The sequence below is a fragment of the Pezoporus occidentalis genome, unplaced genomic scaffold, assembly GCF_034315485.1.
Source record: "Pezoporus occidentalis ecotype Australia unplaced genomic scaffold, CSIRO_AGI_Poc_V1 ctg195, whole genome shotgun sequence".
NCBI classification, from domain to species: Eukaryota; Metazoa; Chordata; class Aves; order Psittaciformes; family Psittacidae; genus Pezoporus; species Pezoporus occidentalis.
In genome coordinates this window covers 450,448-464,488 of record NW_026913800.1, presented here as the reverse complement: position 1 = coordinate 464,488, position 14,041 = coordinate 450,448, and the positions used below count along the sequence as shown (strand labels likewise).

The following is a 14,041-nucleotide window of genomic DNA, read 5'->3' as shown; positions in this document are numbered from 1 at the left end:
ACTCTGTGCTCCAGATATATCCAGTCCTTAGACCAACTGGCAGCATATGGTGGATTTCCTCAAATGACAGCTTTTGTTTGTCACAACAGCAGAACAAAATAGTACATTTATTAAACAAAGCATAATTAGCTACCTCTTTCCCTCCCAAAAAGAGACTGCAGAAGAGGATATTCTTTAGGACTCTGATGATGTTTCCATACTGCTTACAATGCTTTTGTATGGAGCAAACCACTTCAGTGAAACAATGCACATGGAAACATCGAAAATCAAGATGTTAAGGGCTAATAATCCAACCTAAAATATCTATGGTCAAGGTGCTCATAAGCTACTCCTATGCTAGGACTACATGGATCATTATCATTGTCTGCATTTTTTTGAACTGAAAAGTATTCTATCTGTAAAAACCAAAGAAAAGTATTTCAACAATAACTTTATTAAATCTTTCTTCAATAACTGCATTATATCTTTCCTCAATAATAACTGAATTGAATCTTTCAAAGTAAAAATTGTTAATATGGGATCTACCACATAGTTGAATTTCTTTGAGGTGACAGTGACATGACTTATAGAGCCTGGGCCCTGTGATCAAAAGGATTACACACATTAGCATCCTACTAATCACAGCAGGACAGGCCTGCCCATCAGGCCAGGACTCACGGAGGAGAGATCCGTAAACAAACACTTTCTCCCTCTCAGAAATGTGGCTGGGAGCAGAGGCGCTCCAAGGTTGGTGTGGTCTTCTCCTCTTTCAAAGAGATAAGGATTGTGTCTGCTGGAGTAAATAAATTCTCAGCATAGTCTTAAACTTCTGTTTGTTTACTCATTTTCAGACATTACCATCCTCTCCTGTGTTGTTATCCCTTTTATATTACCCTTGTATGTATAATCAAATGCCCTCTCTTCTGGATTGACCCTCTGTTTCTTCCTGTATTATAGATGCCTTTGATCTATCTTTCTTGCATCTCTGTGTCCTGCCTTGTAGTCTCAGCAGGATTTCCCCCGACCCTTTGCTCTACCAGAAAATAAATGCCAAAATAGCATTTGTATGCATTAGCATAGAACAAAAATAAGACAGATGCTCAAGAAGACTACACGCAAGCGCCGCTGTGCTGCTGAGGCACTGAATGTGCTGGGCAGGGCTGTCTACTGGCAAGGCAAACCCAGGCTGGTGAAAGGTGGCCCAGCCTCTGAGCATGGCTGAGCTCCTGGATGAACAAGGCAAGCAGATATCATAACGACGGGGGAAGAAGGTCCATCCTAAAATTTCAGATACATCTGTTTACTTTTCCTCCTTCATCACACACTCGGTGACTTGCAGGGTGCCCTTGCACTTCCAAAAAGCAGGATTCAGACTTTAGCTTTTTTTTTCCCTTTTTTTCAACCAGTTTTCAGAACCCCTCCCCTTGCCCCACCATTTGAGATGGTCCAAGTTATGGCTGACAAATTCTATTAATACGCTAACTGTAATACACCTGTGCGACAGAGAGGCTGCTGCTGACTTTTGTTCTCTGCAGGCATAGCCAGTACCAGAAAAACTGAGAGTTATCTGTAGCCAGATGTGAAAAGATGCCATCAGTTCATAAAGAGACCTTAACAATTGCATCAAGACCACCAAAAGGCTGACCAGCCCCTTCCTTCATAGCTGGAACTGGTGAGTAAGCTTCCCCAGCATGCTTGAGTCCACTGGCTCTTGAAACAAAGTACAATACCAAGGTTGCAGAAAGTGAGATAACCCTTTCCATTCAAGAAGTGGAAAACAACATCTGTTAAAAACAAATAAACCGGTGCAATAGCCTCAGCGAGAGACCCAGAGGATTTCTGAGATGCAGCTCATGGCTTGGTCAACACATTGTGAACAGCAAATTACAAGACAATTGTTTCATACCAAGCTCTCCCACCCCTGAACTCCCTCAAGGTTAATTAGGATGGCCTCTGGCCAATTAATTAGAAGAGAAGATTTGGGCAGGACTTTGCTATGCGTTTGTAACTAGTTCCAAGGTGACTGAGAAGTTCAGAAATGCCTCACCTTCCAAATAAAGCCTGCTTCGCAAAACTCGAGCTTACATGTGCCATGTCATTTCTCTGACTATCAGGAGAAACACTTAAAAGTAATCTTTTCCTTACTAATGGCTAAGGCAGAAAAACTTTCTGCATCCTTCCCACCAAACAATATGCCCTTGTTTATTTTTTGTGTGCGTTTTAGGTCATAACAGGCCAGTGAAGTTATGCATGTAAAGAACAATATACTACTGTAATATGGTACTTGATACACACAGCCTGGCAGACTCTGAAAGATCTCTTTTCCAAGATCGGGCGCATGCATGTTGCAGCTGGGAGCAATCCTGAACATCACTGTTGGAAGGGAGGATGAAGAAGCGGATGTAGCCTTTGAAACAACAGACTCAATTGGTACTTGAGTTGGTATTATAACATGCTGCGGTGGCACAGCTCAGGAGACCACCCTGCCTGGAGGGGGACAGCCCAGCGCAGCTTCTCTGTCCTGTGGCAGCAACCTGCTTCAATCTCCTCTAGACTCCTGCTGCCCTCAGCATCCTTGGCTAAGGGAACAGCCGGCAGGACCACACTTTTTTCCTCCATGGTGAGTGGTAGAACGGCAAGAGCGTAGTCTATGCACACAGTCGGCACAGAGGCAGGTCTAGTCTCTGTGATTACAAACTAAGCACTGGCGCAAATTGAGGCTCTTGCAGTGGCTGCTCCTCTGAGCTACACAGCCCTTCTCTGTCATTAATCCTATATTCTTTAGTTTGAAGCTGGAAGGCTGCTATTTTCCACGTCTGTTCCCCACAAACAGCAACAGAGCTTCTGGGCAGAATCAGAACTTGCAACACAGAGAAAATGCTTCAGCTCCTGCAAAGAAGTGCAGCTGAATACTTTTCAGCAGGACACAATTCTCAGTGTCACTAGCCAAGATTTAATGTCTTGACTGCATGGATCAGACTGACTACTCGGAACAGTTACATCGTTATTTTCACTTACAGACACGGGCTGGAGTAGCTTAACATGTAGGGTCCATGCCACTAAAAAGCCATTATTTTCAAGTCATTATTCTCAACTTTTTCTCTTTTTTTTTTTTCGTCCAAAAAGGAAGGAAGAAACCCCCAAACCCTTAATAGATGCAAGAGTCCTTTGGCACAGATCCAGCGGGAGACTAGGGCTGTAATTTGTAATTCTGAGGCAATTATGAAATGACATAACGGCACAAATCTCCTTCTGACATAACAGCTTTTTTCTGCATCCCCCGCAACATTACATGGCTTAAAACAACCACTCTAAACGAAATAACCTCAAAATCCCTGTGACCGCTGTGCAAATATCGAAGTAAGCCTAAACACCAAGAGGGGCAGCAGCTGATGTTTCAGACCCTGATGCCCCATCCTGGTCGGTTCAACGGGAGCCACACCGAGTCGCAGCCGGCGCCCCGGGCGCAGGGGAGCACAGCGACGGGCGCTGAATGAAGGTGAGGGGCTCCAGCCGCGGCACCCAGGAATTTCCCTGGGACTCCCGCTCGCTGCGAGCTCCAGGGAAACTGGGCCCTGCGCAGGGCTGGGGACGCGGGCGAAGGGACAGGGGCGATGCCGGGAAGGACAGGAACGAGCAGGTGCAAAGCGGCCAGAGCAGGGACGGGCACCGGGGGGACGCGCCCCGCGGTGCCGCGCATCGCCCTAGGGCACCCCTCCGAGCCCCGATGCCGCTCTCGCCCGCTCCTCCAGCCGCCCACCGCGCCCTGCCAGGACTCACCTCTCCGGGCGGGCCGCGCGAGCCCCTCGAGGGTCGGCCGGGGCCGCCTCGCTCAGCGGCCGCGGCAGCCGGGAGGCGCCGAGCCCGCGGCGGGCGGGGAGGGGCGGGGCAGGATGGGGGGGGGCGGGAGGAGACAAACTCGGTCCGCCCCGTCCCGCCCCCCCCGGGCGCTCTGGCGCTGCCCCGGCCGCCAGCGGGGAGCGTCCGAGGCGGGGGGGGGCGGCTGGGGCCCACGGGAGATGTGGCGGTGTGTGCTCTTCTTCCCCGTCCCTTCCCGCGGCGGGGCCGTGCTTCAGCCTGGGGAAGCAGCTCCTTGCCCTTAGCGAGCCCGAGGCACCAGCTGACCAAGCAGGCGTTACACGCTGCCTTCCCACGCTGGGATCCGCTCATCCTCCTTTAATCCGTCCCTGGAAACACGTTGGCCTGTGCACGGCGGAGGCGATGCTCTGCGCCGGTGGTAAAACGTGTGTGAGGCACTTGCAAGATGAAAAATCCAAGCCTTGGGAGGTCCGGTTACCATCAAGTACCCACCCGTCACAGGCCCATGAGATGGGCACTTAACTGTGAATCACAGAACCATAGAATGGTTTGGATTAGAAGGGACCTTAAAGCTCATCTGGTTCCAACCTCTCTAGGCAGGGACACCTTCCACTAGGCCAGGTTGCTCAAAGCCCTATCCAGCCTGGCCAGGTCAAGGACATGTCCAACAGCAGACAGTGCATCCTTCCAAAGAGATAACCCAGAAGGGCCTGGCTCGTAAGCCCACACCAGCAGTGGCAGTTCTGCCAGGAATGCACTCTTACATGGGGCAGGTTGTTTTCTCCATGCAGTTGAACAGGCACCTCCTGCCTCCCTGCTCTGCAGCTGAGCTCAGAAAGACAACTTTCTCAGCGCAAGGAATATCTGCAGAAGGGAAGGCTGGGGTCCATCAAGGGTGGAGGGGGGCCAGAGGAGACCCTTGCAAAACTTGCCGTGACTGCTGGCACTTGGCTGCAAGCCCAAAGGGCTTGTCCTCATCATGGTTTTCACGGTGCAATCTGCAAGCCTTTCTGAATCATAGCTGATTGCCTGCTTCCCCACCTCTCCAGTCCCTGGCATTTATTCAGCCTTTAGAAACAGGTGAATAATTTGCAAATATGTTTTGGTTTAATGACACTCTCAAAAATTATGTTTGTGAATTATTTACTTCAGCAATTTCTTAGGCCCGTCAACTGCTCACCATGCCTTTATTCACTTTTACCCTAGGCTATCAAAGTGCTTTACATGTGTTCATACACTGAGTCCTATTCAATATGTGCTCTAGTTAATAATGGGAAAACAAAGGTATTAAAGTTACACAATGAGTCCAAGGTCACAGGAGAATTCTATAGGAGAGCCCAGAACTGAGTACAGGTTCCCTGATGCCCCGGTTTTGTAGGGTGCTGGGAATAATTGTCATTGTCCTGCTTTTCTACAGACATCTTTTATCTTCCAGCTATGAAGCTCTGAGCCTGCAGCGCTGACACAAGAAGCATGCATCAAGGGTAATGCCATCAGCAGCAGGGGGACTTCCAGCAGGACGCCTTACACTTCATCCCTGCAGCATTCTCAATGGCTTTGCTGGTTGGGAAACCCCTGTATTTTCCCATGGTAAAACCTTCTGTCTGACACAGTCAGTCAGTAGAAAGTTTGGGTTTTGTCACAGAGCAACTTCTTGTGGGTGTGATGATAGCACAGGTTTCCATGAAGGAAGCTGTGCTGGCACAGGTTACGGTTCGTTATTTAAATTTCTTGACTCTGACAGGCAAATTGGGAGTTGTGGGGGTTTAAATACCTGTCTCTATTGTCTTGTATGAAAAAGATTTCCAGGACAACTTTTTCATGTGCATGGCTGCAGCTCTGAGCTGTTTGCTCTCCTTGGCTGTAGGAGACAGTCCTGTTTACATCCCTCCTTCAGAGCAAAAAAGCTTTCGCTCCCTGTTGGGTAAGTATGAGGCACCATACAGAGCAGGGCCTTGCTGCCGTAGCTGTCAGCTCTCCATTGGGAAAGCTGCTTCTGAACTGCCTTTGAGCCAGGAAGAGAGGAGGCAGAGTCTGAAGCTGCCCCTCCAGTGAAGGAAAACTGGATCATTTACTGAACACTGTAAAGGTGCACAGGAGAGACATCTTTTTGTCTGGAGGAGGTCATGGGCCGTGAAGAGCATGATGAAAGTGCAAAGGACAGCCCACCTCAGAGCTGCCTCTCTGAACCTGGGGTAGTGTTTTGTTACACTTCTGAGCACGCTTTGTGGGCTGCAAAGGGATGTACAGCCCTTGGAATGACTTTGGAGTGCTGCAGTCACTGAAGATTTCCCTTGAGTGAAGTCAAAGGAACAGTTGAGAAGCAGAACTTTCCTCATTTAAAAAGAAAACAGCCACCCATGCTTCTAGCTCTCCTGCTAAAGAGAAAAGCCTGAAAACCTGAGCTGAAATCATCTCCATGGTCAGACACCAGAAAGCAAATTGCATGATTTTTGAAACAATATCTGGGGCATCTCTCAGGCTGGATTCACAGTTAACTACCAATGAGAGCTGGCAGCCCCACCTTGTGTCCAAGCAGGATTGCCCAGAGGGCTGGTGTAACACATGAAGCCATTGGTCTGTGATTTGGGAAGTCTGGGTGCTGTGCTCCTCAGTGGCAGCACAACTTTCAGAGGCTCCCTTGCTCCTGCTGCATCTTGCCCACTCCCTGTTAGAGAGCAAACTCTTTGGGCAGATGTTGCTCCTGGTTTTGCCTTAGCTCAGTGCCCACATCAGTAAGGCTGTGGTCTCAGGTGGCTACTGCAATGCAGAGTGTGACTGCCAGGAGAAGGGTGAAGATGAGAAAAAACAGAGGAGGCAGGAAAGCAATTCTGCTTTTCAGTGGTTGGAGTAAATGGTGCACAGCCTGCAGCACTGCTCCCCAGAACAGCCCACGATCCTGTGGCCGCCTGGGTAGATCTCCATCTCCTGGCTCTTTCTGGAGAAGAGGCCCATTGACAGATAATCTTCAGTTTAGAGCTTCAGCTTTGAAAAGGCTGGAAGTATTAAATGTGGCTACAAGAGAAGCGTACAGATTGGGTTTGTGAAGAGAAAAGAGTGCTAAAGCTTCTGTCCTGCTACAGAAGATTCCTGAGATGCGTGAAAATCGGTGGATGGGGGAGGGTGACAAGGTCAGGCAATTGAGGAGAGAGCTGTTATTGCCCCTCTGCTTTGCATGGCTTGCAGGGGGCAAGAAGAAGGTCAAAGAAACCATAAACCAAAAGCTGGTGGTGGCTGTGTGGTGGCATCAAAGGTGAGCATCTGCACAGGAGCATGGAGGGGCTGCATGAACCCAGCAAGTGGCAAGGCCATCCCATGTGTCACAGCAGTCGGGTTCAAATCAGCATCCCATGGGACATGGTAGAGTGGGTCCACATGCCTATGCAAGCAGGGAACACCAGGGCTTGGCTCCTAGGGAGATGAAGAGCAGCGCCTGCAAGTCTGAGTGAGTGGCCGTTATAGACAGAAACTGTGGAAAACAGAAACACAAAACATGAGAGAGGCAGGCCAGATGGGGGAAATACAGATGAATTAATGCACAGGGAAGGGAAAAGGAAAAACACACAGGCACGCTGCACGCCAGCCAGCTCTTCAGCAAAAGCACTGCTGCGTGCCATTGCTGTGATGAGTGAATGGGGAGTCCTGCTCTGCTCGGTGCAAGTTGCTGCTGCTTTATGCCTTTATAATTCTCTCCGGCCTCAAAATCTCCCTCCCTGGGAGTCCTCTGTTTATGTTCTATGTCCCGTCATCAGCGTTGCTGCAAGGGGCCAGAGCTTTCGTGCCATTCCTGCTGAGCTTGTTGCAGGCTTGGAGACTCATTTCTGGAGTAATCCTGCATTAGTGGTTTTTACATTGAAATCAAGCAGATTTCTTCATAATTTGGTGTGGTTTGAGTGACTAGGTACTTTAATTTTTCCCCAAAAGACTGTAAGTTTTTGTCTTAGATCCAGTTGCCGGGAATGTATTTAAGAACATACACTGAAATCACCACATACCTGAAGTTTACCATAACTAACTAGCCACAGATGTGCTACTAAACCTGTGCTTATTTTTTCCTCTTCTCCATCCTATATGGCATGTTAGAGCCCTGATATATTAAAATTTCTCAGAACAGATGCTAGTAATAAACAAAACAGCCATTACCCTTTTGCAACAAAACATGTCACATTACCTATCCACCGGTAATCACCTGTTTATGGAATTGGCACCTCTTCTTTGTTTGGAACAGAAAAGCTTCAGATATTTTATTGCTACATGAAGGAAAACACTAAGCATTGCTGTGGAAAGGGGATGTTTTCATTTGCCAGTTCTTTGGTGCTTCTTTTGACCTGGTATTTGGGGATTCAGTTCCCAAAATACCTTATTGCTTTCTAAGCATCCCAAAGAAACAGATGGGATGGATGTGTATTGAATAGAGGGAAATAGCTCATAGCGCCAGGTGGTGACCATTCTGCAAGGACGATGTAATACATAGCAGTCATGTAACACACAGTGTCTGTGCAAGGTGTTGGGCCACAGGCTGCTGGGGAGGAGGAATACTGCACTGTGATGGAGAATATTTTCCTTTAGATGTAAGGAAATAGATGTTCAGCTGTTCTTTCCTTTAGATATACCTCAGAATCCTAAAGTATGACCACAGTGTGCTGGAGGGAGGGAAAAAGGGGGAGGGGGGGAAGCAAAAAATGAAAGACTGGTGAACACAGAGATAGGGTGCATTGATTACGGTGTGTGTTCCTGAACATTGTGAACACTGCTGAAGAGGCTAAGAGGTGTGGCACACAAATTACCCTTCAGAATTTAGCTGGTTTACATTTGGGAAAATTAGGTAGTGCTTCCAAAACTTCTGAAGTGCTAAATATTGTTAAAATAATCCTTACAGCTCTTTACTCAAGGACTTGGCTCAGGATACTCAGCAAATACTAATGATTTTCTCATCATAACACCCAGGAGAGATGGGAAGGTATCACAGTAATTACCCCCGTCACCCAGCTGAGGAACAGAACAGTCAACCCTCATTTTTCAGGAGAGTTTCCTGACCAAAATATTTGTACAGTCGTTCAGCTGAAAAGCTCTCGGGAAGGGCTGGGAGCTCCAGCTGGCCTCAAAGCAAGGCATCAGGACTGGGGAGGGAGAGGATCACCCCGAAGGTAAGGGAAGATGAAGGGGAATAGTTATGCAGTAGCTAAGCATGTTGGTGTTGGATCCATCCTATTTTTCCTGTTTAAAATATGGATGCTTACTACTCTAGAGAAGGCTAATCACTATATTCATGTAATTCATTATGTACAAGGGTACACAAACGGTACAATGCAGATTGTTATGGCAGCTCCATCGATCTCCATGAGGATACATGAGGAGGCTGAGCTGTGGCTGCCACATTGTCATTCCTGCTAGTGATATGAGCTTCACTCATTAAGGAGTGAAGTCTCACACACAAGGGAAGTGTGGTCATGGCTGAGAGGTATGCAGCCTGGAAGCAATCTTTTCCCAAGCACAGGCAAGGTTTTAGCTTGATTTCTCTAATCAAAAAGAGAGGGTTAGCAAAAGCTGTGAACCCCATCAGCATCACCATGTAGATTAGTGCTGGTGGAAAACACACTTCAAATGAAGTAAAAGAAGAGCAGGCTGTGCTCAAATCTCATGTATTGCAATCAGATGTTGATCTCCATGGAAATACCCACTTCCATGGGCACTTCATCATTACTTGTGAGTGCTCAGCAGCTCGCAGCCAACACTAAGCAGCCCGTTAGGTCGTGCCCGATACCTTCTGTCGGTCTAATCAAGCAGTAGGATCCACCCTGTCTTCCACCAGATTTCTAGCTACAGCTCAGTACCGTTCTGCTATGACTCCAGGTTTAGTGCGGCAAGTTTAGATACTGATCTGTTGGAGTTACAATGAAGGATGAGAGCAAACTCAGGTTGCCCACAGGCATTAGCTAAAATTTCTTTGCCTTTTTCATAAAAATCTATTGCAAATAAATTGCAAATCTACTTTGAAAGAGGAGAAAAAAAAACCCTTCATCTTAAAACAGCTGCAAATGGATTCTCAGTAATATAGATAATTTAACTCGCAAACACATAGCATGTGCTGAGCAGCTCTCTAGGAGAATAGAGTCTGAAATAGCAGGGCACCTGGGGGAGGAGATGCACAAGGGGCCAGGTGATGAAAGTATGTGAAGTAATATAGAAACAGCAGAGGTGGTTCAGGAATGTCTCCCCCCTTTGCTGAGCATATGTGTATGAACAATTAGCTGGAAGATGGCAAGTACAGTATGGATAAAAGGATTCTTGTTTGTTGCCACTGATATAGCTAAGCTGTGAAAAACACTGCTGTAAGATAGAGCTGAAGCCCCCAGGTTTATGAGGAGCAAACAAAAATATATACCAATGGCAAAAGTAGTAAATATCAAGAAATAGGGTCTGGAGGGAATACACTATTCAAAATCTTCAAAGTTCTTTGACCAGACTGTATTTATTGGCAAAATAAAGGGAACCTGCCCTGGAGCAGGTTACCCCCTTCCCCCAGCCTCTGCAACAAGCCCTTCCTTGGAGAGCATGGGTTCGTACTGGGGAGAGGGGAGTATCATTGAAATGGTGTGTTTTAATGCGAAACCACAGCACACCATAACATGTCTCCTCTTATAAATGATCTGTGGCATAGTTCCTATTAGTTCCATAAGAAGTGAAGTAATAGTTATTTAACTCATCAATTTCAGCTTTTAGCTGTGTTAACACTGATCTTTAAATCTTACATTTCAAAAGGCAGCACTATCATTTCTGAAATACTGCCTCCCTTCTGTAGATCTACATGAGCTGGCTTTATGAGATCAAGGGGAGAAAACTATCTATTGTAGGTTGTTTGTTTTTTTCATAAGAGAAGTTGAGCACAGTAGCAAGGGCAGAGCATGAAGAAAGGCTTGCCTGTAACCAAAGTACTCAAAAAGTTCAACAAGAGTTTGCAACACCCCTTCATGCCAGCGCATTCCCACAGAAAGCCTCACCCAGAAAGCTGAAATTGCAGTCCTTCTCTGTTAAAGAGAAAAAAATGTGAGAATGGCTTGTAATTTTTGAACCAGGAAAGCTATCTTTATCTTCCAAAGAACAGCCCCTTGAAGATGTGACTGTCATCCAGGGTTAAAGAGCAGGCAGAAAGCCCACAGAGGGATGGGGCCTCAGCAGCTCAACACCCAGGCCCAGGCATTTGTCTCCTCTGGTGAGGGGATGCTCCTGTTATCTCTCTGATGCATACCAGTATCACGGCTTTCCGTATCCAAACACATCTTGACACTGGAGATTACACAGATCCCAGAGCTCTGGAGTGAGGCCAGGGACATGCACCCGCCCCAGATCATCTCATCACCACAGGAGCAGGCAGAGGCAGCATGAAGAATCGTTATCAGAGAGCAATGACATGTCACGGCTGTCTTGAACGGACCAGGGGGTCAAAGGATTATGACTGAAATCCATTCTTCATAGAACAATCTTTTCCAAATGCCTTACTTATGAAATGACACAGGGAGTGTGCTGTTATCTGTGGGGTGGTACAGAACCACCTCTGTTTCAAGCAGGAATAAAAAAATAACTAAAATAGAGCTGAGCAGAGCATCGCAATTGCACAGTCATGCTTGTCAAGTTGGTTTCCTTCCCCCTCAAACCCACTGGTGGACAGGTTTAGAGGACTGGGTGGGGATGTGTCTTTAGCCCTACAGTAACAGACTTGCCTTGTGCATGTGTATTTTAGTCTTGGATTTAACTCTTATTTGCTCCTGTATTATTTTACATCAGAGTGTGCACTTCTGCAGTTTCTGTCATCCCCATTTCTTGCCTGCTCTCTACTGGAAGTGCCTCTGGAGGGAATGGAAAGGAAGCTATTTTCTGGAAAAGCTCTTTTGCCGAAAAATTATCTAAGCAGCATTATGGAAACATGTTTTTTCTCAATAACCTTTGAAGTTACAGCAACTGTGCAAAGGATTGCAGCACCAACACCAGAATGTCCTCCTGCAACATAAAGGTTTGCAGGTCTCTAGGGACTATATTTGGAGTTGAAAGTTATTGAAATCTATTAATTATCTTGTAGAAGTTGATAGTGATGTTACAAAGAAGTTTTGCTTGAAAGACAGAGAAATCCAAGTTCTCATTCCAACATGCTTTTCTTGTCAAACTGAATTCTTCCATTTCCCTCCTTCTATTCAGGACAAGAGGAAAACGGAACCAAGCTCCAAAATAATAGAAGTTTGGGTTATTTTTTTAGTCAAAGCCTCATTCAGATTAACCTGAAGGTTTCCATGTGCATTTTATTGGGTTATTTTGTTCTAAGGCCACCTTCTGTACAATATATGCAGCTCACAATTCACTAGAGGGCTTCCAGACTCATCGGTGGAAATGATGCCTCTACCTCACCGTATTTTCTGTCTTCAGATCACAAACAGCCACAATAGAGCCCTAAATTTATTACATCCTTTCTTTCACTGGCTCAAGCTTTACCCCCAACATTTCGGCACACTGCAACACTGTGATATAGGCTCTCCTTCAGAGGGATGCTCCTTTATGGGCTGGGGTGCTGCAGGACATTTATACCCTGCACATTCTTAAATCTCATCACCATCTTGTCCAAAACCAGTCACCCCCTCAGGCAAGTCCCTGCGCTAGAGGTTCCACATCCATCTGACCAGATGGTGTGGGACCTCACAAGACCTCCCTTTACTTCACAAAGGATCTGGGAGAAGAGCAGCAAGCCAGTCTCTAAATGAGCTGCTGTTTGAAAGGAGATTAAACCCCTCCCTGCACATGCAAGTTATAGTCAGGCAGACAACATCAGAGAAGCCAAGCTGCATCCACTCCGAGGAGAAAGTTAAAACAGAAATGAGCCTTCTTACTTCAGCTCTGCCTTTTGTTGTGCCCTGCAGACAGCCTTTACCTGTGACCATGTATCCTCCAAAGTCAGAGTAGTCTTGCTTAAAGTGAAACCCAGCACACTCAGGCTTACCCTTAAATTCCCATCATTTCTAGAAGAGCCTCTGTCTCCTATTCAACATGAACTGAGTGATCATGAGCAGCACCACAAGTCATGTAGGTACTTGACACATCTCGGAAGAGAAGCTGGAGTGAGTTGAAGTTACTGCATAGCTCAGGTTTCAAAAGTGGCCACTCCATATTTGAGGCAAACAGTCACTACAGACATACCACTACTACTACCTTAATACACTGTCCTCCTCTACCCACCAGGAGCCACCTTCCTAACAATGTCAGATACATGGATGATGGGAGCTGCAAATCCATTTCAACACCAAGTCAGTGGTCCTAACCTGGCTAGGTTTCTGGAGTACACTAGGCTGATGGTTTTGCAGTGAAAGCACTGAGGAAAGTCCTGCTGAGGGGTGTTTTCTTATGGAAGTCATGAAGGAAACAGCTTGGGGCAATGACACCATAACCCAGTACAGCTGTTTCTGCAGTGATCATTTGTTCACATCCTATGATGCATTAAAAGAGCAGCTTGGAACACTTCTGTTGCTGCTTATCCTCTGACTGGGCTGTTGTTAATGCAACACTCACTCAATGAAGTGTTTGGGATGAGGTCCAAAAAAGCACTTAGGTGCCTAAATCCAAGACAGTGATTCACAGCTGCCTAAGGACTTAGGTTCCCCCTTTTGTTTGCCCCATCCCAGAACCTCTTTAAAATCCTGGCTTCTGCAATGGGGTGACTCTAGGTGCTGCCATCTTAGCAGGGCTTGGCCAACAGAGCCTGCCTGTCTGCCATCCAGACCTGCAGATGAGATGGTCATGTTCAGGATCGCTCAGATGCTCTGTGGCTGTGTCCTGAGCTCTGAATTCATAGCCATAGCTGCTCTTGCTCAAACTGTGCCTGGTGCTGCTTTTCCCTATTGCTATAACCACCACAGAGGGGGAGCTACTAGATAGATAGCTCTTTGCAGCCAGATAATCACAGCAAGCATGGCACAAGAGTGACTTTATGCTGATGAGGGAAGAGGCTGCCATTTTCCCCCACGTAGCACTCCGCTTCTCCCACTGTTTAAGAGGGGCAGAAAGCAGATGTTCCCTCTTCTGCTCCTGTACTGCTGATGGCCTGGCACGGAATGGTGGAGACAGGTGAACTCTGCAGTCTGGTGGATGCTGCGTGTGTGGAAGCTGGACGAGTCATGGGATGCCAGGCTCAAAGCCACTCATACTGCCATCAGACAATAAAGCTGTACAAGAACAGCTCAAAGTCATTCCTAACATGGTA

At 46.9% G+C, this 14,041-nt stretch overlaps 1 protein-coding gene across 2 annotated transcripts in view; it reads right to left on the bottom strand.

Moving 5' to 3' along the window:
• Positions 1 to 14,041, bottom strand: part of JCAD (junctional cadherin 5 associated) — a 63,145-nt gene that overhangs the window by 27,782 nt on the left and 21,322 nt on the right. The window contains exon 1 of one of the 2 annotated variants that reach the window (XM_062617342.1): positions 3,760 to 3,888. The exons of the other annotated variant lie outside the window; for it this stretch is intronic. The gene's annotated coding sequence lies outside the window, so the exon portion shown is untranslated. Of the gene's footprint in view, positions 1 to 3,759; positions 3,889 to 14,041 lie in introns of those variants that run through there. 2 annotated transcript variants of the gene reach the window in all.